Genomic DNA, 6,240 nt, shown 5'->3' with positions numbered 1-6,240 from the left:
AAAAGTCTGAATTTATAGATGATAAATGTGCACTGCAGTAGGTGTATGTGCTTGGGTTTCCAATGAGACTGTCCCAACCAAGGCAGCCGTCTGAACACCAGGAGAAACTGTAAAAAATCTGCCGCTATTTCTCTGGAGGGATGATGAGGAGGCACACAGACTGCTGAGCGGCGGACACAAGATCAAAACTGACTAAAACGTGACCAAAAGCCAAAAATCACGGTCCCATTCCCACCCTTCCCAGGAGCAAATATGAGCGGAAACTGGCCAGTCAGCATTTACAGTGCATGCTTGTACAGAGCACTCTAATATTAAATATTTCTGTATCCTTTTTTTAGAAAAAAAAGAAGAAAAAAACTATCAAAAACACTTCTGAACACTTTATCTGGTTTTCTTGATGTCTGTCTAATGTAAATGGTGCTTTTTACATCAGATGAAACGAGGCGTTAGATGATTCATCTGTGCTCCCCTGAAACCACCAGGTATCGCATGATGACCACACTGCTTGATAATTTCAGAATCTGACGTTATCGATTACTGGGTTTGTGCGATCATTGGAAAAAAAGAAGAAAAATAAAGTACATGGACCTTGTGAGTCAAAATGTGTGTAGTATTTAGCACATTAATATAACGCATTTAAAATACATTAGATATTATATATTTTTTATATTTAATGTGTTTCCGTACTGTGCAATATTCAGAACACGTGGTGTGATTTATTTTATCAGAGTTAAGAAACGTACAGCAAGCATCCCATGCTACATGCTAGTGCTAATAATAGCTATAAAAGTTTTTGCTTGCCAAAAATACGCTCAGGTGGTGCCAAACTTGAAGAAGTACAGTACAAATTAACATCTCTCAGGCTAAACTTGAGTGAATATGGTAGAAGCCTATTCTGCCAAAAAACAAGTGTGTACAGGGTCTATACATCATTGTGTAGTTCATTGCTGGAATTTAGTAGACATTTAACAAATGAATGCCGCATTCTTTGGCCACACTTTGCTTGTGAGACAATATTAATTTAAATTCTGGTGTATGTAAAAAAAAAAAACAAACAAACAAACAACAACAAGAACAACAACAAAAAAGCCAAAGCCCTCGTGTACTGTGGCCAAAGTGAGGTCAAAGGTCAAAGTCATCGCTAGTGGGTTGAAAGGTGGTAAAGATTTAAGGGGCGCACAGCTTGGGGGGGGGGCCCACAGCAAAAAAAAAAAAAAAAAAAAAATCAAGTTGTTTTATTATTATTATTTTTTTAAAGGGAGGGGGGGCCCAGAGCAATATTCTTTCCAGGGGCCCTAAACTCCTGGCTCTGCCCCTGACTGTGGCGATTGATCAGGTGCAGTGAGTTCTGGGTCCAACAGCGTTGGCGTGTATTTCATGAGGTGTGTCAGTGTCAGTCCATGAGGTGTATTTTCCACCCCAGCACGCCCTTTTTTGACCGAGGGGCCACCGTAATTGGACTGTCTGGTCCGCTTGTCACAGTCCGCTGAGACTGATTGCATTTTAAATGGGACTGGGCAAGCTGCTGAACTGCTGGGAAGAATAGACACCATCCACCCCCCTCCCCCACCCCGCCCACATGGGTGAATATCCACCTGTGGTTCATTGCTTCTGTGGGAGTCACTGTGACCCATTTCAAGGATGCGCAAGACGGTCGGCAAAATGCAAACTGTTATGCAAATGAAAATAGTCATTTAGCTGCACATCCTTTGCATGCAATGACTGCAATGTAGTCACTGGAGAAAAAAAAACAAACCTAAATGGTATTGAGGTCACATTGAAGCAACAAAAACAAAACTGTCCTTTAGTCAGGAATTTACATGCAAAAATAGTATCTGCAAGACTTTATCTGCCATTATTAGATGCTTTTTAAGTTTGAGTGTTTATGTGGACCAACTGAATCACAATGAATGTTTGCACCAGCTGTGTTTAAATCGCGTCTGCAGGTCATTTTTTTAAAGGTGTGTCCCAGTCACAATAATCCAATTTCTACAGCATCATTGATGTTTTTTGATAGACTGAATGGGGGGGCAGGGGTGGGGGGGGATATAATTAATTCCAGAACTTTAAGAGGTTTTTCCTACTTTTTTTATGGACTGAACATGAAGTGGATAATCCCTTTCATCATGTCTGTTAATCCAACTCACCGTTCTCATTCACACGCACGAAGGCATGCTTGCACACATGCACATGCCAACACGCGCGCACAGGCATGCACGCACGCACACACACGCACGCACGCACACACACGCACGCACAGGCACACACACACACACACCCCGTGTGCGTGCGCGGGTGCGTGTGCCTGAACAATCGCGTAGAAAACGCTATTTGCCCCCTGTGAATACCGAACAGTTGAAAATGTTATAAAATATATTTTTAAACATTTAGAAACCTGAGCGTTTACACCCTTTGTCGGCTCAACAGCAAACCACAACCTTTTCTGGTCTTTACCCTTTGTGTTCCAGCGACTGTCCGCTTGTATAAACACTGCTATTTGTGAAATTATTCAGCAGCTCTTGCAAAAGAGACTTTAATCTCAATGAGATTAACCTGGTTAAATAGTTTTTTTTTTTTTTTTTAAATACCCTTCGACAACTTAATCTGAATTGCTTCAGTAAAGATATCCAATATTCGACCTTATAACATTCTAAATTGATTATATGCAGAAAATATAATCTGTTTACGTTGCTCTGAATAGGAGTGTCTGCAAAATAATGTCTTTTATTTTCAGGTTTAAAATGATTTTTTTTTGTGTATAATCATGTACACGTCAAAGGAAATATGCGGTTAGAAATCTCACAACCCCCCACATTCACCTTCATTTCATATTTCTGTGTACTTGTCTAGAAAGAGTTGGTTTCCATGGGTGACGTTATAACTGGATATGCTTATGATTTATGAGGCAGAGATGAAACAAGCCCACAGGACGCACCTCATTGGTGCAGTCGTAAGCCCTCTCACACCTCATTGGTGCAGTCGTAAGCCCTCTCACACCTCATTGGTGCAGTCGTAAGCCCTCACACACCTCATTGGTGCAGTCATGTGTGCATGCTATAAGCCCTCTGACTGCATCACAAGCAGCATCAGCTCCACTCAGAGTCGTTAAATCCGTGGAATGAGTCCGACTAATGGCACTTTGAGATAAACTGCAAGCCAGTAATGGGGACACACACACACAAGGTTTTAGGAGTCCGTTAATATGTAAACCCAGCAATAAAATGAAAGAGCAGTTCTATATTTTCCAATTGTGTGGGTACAAATTAATATCTCCCGATCAGAAGTGTGTTTTATGTCGGATGGCTCAGTGTCTGGACACCAGGTGACCCACCTCTCTAATGAGACTCACAGATAATTGGGCCCCCTGGGTATGTGTGTACAAACCAATTGAACACTGGGGGAACAACTAGGAAGAAACGACACAGGACGGAGCATGATCAGTGTTAAATCAGCCCTGACAGAGTAAATACGGCCCCAGTTGGATTCACGTGTACTCTGTTAGAGAGCTGAATTAACTCATAACTTGACATTTCACCGTTTGGACACAAGCAAACATTCAGCTGGAAAAATGCACAAACAATCACTAAGACCAAGTGAAGAATAACTGAGAACAGAACTTACATATACTGACAAACAGGTGAGCTAAATGAACTATAGAATGATTAACAATGATTCAAGCAATAATACAATAAGGAAACATAAACCAGAAAAGACCAATTTAGACAAAAATGCAAACACCCTGTGATTTGGGAACTGGCGGCCTCTGGCGATCAGAAACAGGAACTGTATTAGCAGAAAGATAAGAAAGCATATATTCTTTCTTATATGCTAAATGAATCTACGTAATGTAAGTATAAAAGCTACAACAGGCTTGTGGATTACCGGTCATGTGTGGCGGTAATTAACCATGATGGTTTAGCAGAAATTTAGCCCGCAGTTATTTAGGTTTTAAAGCCCGTTGGGTTTTGTCTGAACTGAAAATGAGACGGTTAGATAGGCAGCGAGTCTGCGGAAGTCAGCTAGCGCGTTAACAACCTCGTTAAAGTGACGAGTGATTAATTGGCAGCAGAAGCGGAACGCCGCATCCTGTGTCTGAAGCGCGTGAATACTTATTGCATTAAATACCCAGAACCCTACGGAACGTCTCAGCAGCCATTACGCTAATGAGGTCCTGGGAGAGGGGCTAACCTTTCTTTTGACAACTGCCCATTTGCGCGCGGCATGTGTCTCTCATTACTATGACCCTGCAGGGTTGTTGCTTTATTTGCTCAGAAAGACAGTGATATGCTGCCTTCCTTGTCCCCGTCCTTCTCAACCCGAAAGTACAGTAATTAATGTAGTGGGATGGCAGGTATGCCGTCCAGCCAAGTTAGGCCTTGGCGGGGCATGCCCAATATTTATTTTCCCGAGTCAAAGTGCATTAATTGATTGCAATTCATTAGCTTTGCGCTGAAGGCTAGCTACAAAAATGGTAAAACAAAATGTGCTATTCTCATATTTTAATATGAGGGGGGTTGGACCCAAACGCAGAGGTCAAACACGAAACTCCAAATGAAGGGAAACAAAGACTTTACTAAATAAACAGGGAACAAACAAAAGGCCACAAGGGGCAAAACCACAAACACAAAAAGATAAAGAACCTAAAAAAATAAATAAAAAAAAAACCCGAACACAGGCAGGGCGGAACACTGGCAGGACAGAAAACACACAAAGCACAAGCGGAACCGAAGCGGGCAGAATACATACATTCAGGAGAGAACACAAGTGGAAACAAACACAAGGAAACCAGGACAGGAACGCATGGAGCAGATTTGAGGAGGGGAGCACAGAACAACCAGACATACCGCAAGAATCCAGCACCTGAGTCAAGGGAGGGGGAAACTTAAATAGAACACACTGACGAGACACAGGAGGGTACCATGAACAATCAGGCCACGGAAGGGGAAGGGAAAACGAGACAGCCAGAAAACAATAATTAGACAATTGGAAACAATGATACAATTAACACAGGGGGAGCAGGACATGAAACAGAAGTGCCGCCATCTGGCGGCCCAACAGGGAAAACGCAGACAGGAACACAGGACCATGACAATGACATTCAGTTGTCAATAATGGAAGATTTTTGCCTCTTTTCATAAAAGTCAAAGTCAGCAGCTATTCTGTCCATGAGTTTGAAAGGCCTTCTTGTGTTCATTTTAATTACAATGTAAATGCCACTTCATCAGTCTCCAGTCAGTTGACCTTGACACAAAATGGAGCCACCTGACTAGACATGTCCTTTCTTACTGATCCATAATGGAAGCTCTTGCCAGTGTTCAGCGAAGTGGTTCGCCTTGTAATCCTGCGATGATGGAATTGCTTCCTTTTGCTGTTTTCGCTGACTCAAAGTCCACGTTGAGCTATCTCAGTCTGCACATATGAGAAATAACCTTGGCTCACTCTCTGTTAACACCCTCTCCAAACTCTCTGCTGATGTGTGCTAAGCATTTTAGACCAAAATGGCTGCTGTGCATCACTCAGGTGGGGCCTAGACTGGAGGTGGGTATGGTGAGCCCCCCCCCCCCCCAATTTACAGTGTTATTATAATAATAATAATAATAATAATAATAATAATAATAATAATAATAATAATAATTATTATTATTATTATTATTATTATTGAGGTATTGCAGTGCCAACAAGTGAAATGTAGCCTTCTTGCAGAGAACAGTGTAATTTTCTAAGGGATATCTAGTTGCCTTAATTAAGATGTCCCCAGGCTTATGAGTGATGTAATGGACACAATGGTGCCACACATCCATTCCTGAAACCCTTTGAGGTGTGAGGTCACAAATGTGTGGCTAGAATGTTCTTATGTGAACATTCTACTGCTGCTGTAACAGTCAAGACTGGTAATTGAAAGCAACGCAGTTCTAGAACACTGACATAAAAATATTCCAAAAAAACCTACTCCAGAGGTGGTTTGCATTATAAACTCATGAAGATAAACTACTGACTAGCAGCAGATAATTACCTTTTTTCATGTAGTGGAATGATATAGACAGAATACACTAATAAACAGGCTATGAACTCCGAGCCTAGATTCTGAGATTATTCCTCACTGTACTACCGCTATATAACTCAAGGTGGCGCCAAAACAGCGCCAGTGCCAGAGACATAACGTGCATTTTGAAGATGGCTGGTTGAATATAATATTATCAGGTGCCAAATCTAAATTAAAACACATGTGTTTCTCTCTCT

The sequence above is a fragment of the Anguilla anguilla genome, chromosome 9, assembly GCF_013347855.1.
Source record: "Anguilla anguilla isolate fAngAng1 chromosome 9, fAngAng1.pri, whole genome shotgun sequence".
Classification (NCBI taxonomy): Eukaryota; Metazoa; Chordata; class Actinopteri; order Anguilliformes; family Anguillidae; genus Anguilla; species Anguilla anguilla.
The sequence above is the reverse complement of the archived record's forward strand: the minus strand, read 5'-3'. Positions refer to the sequence as shown.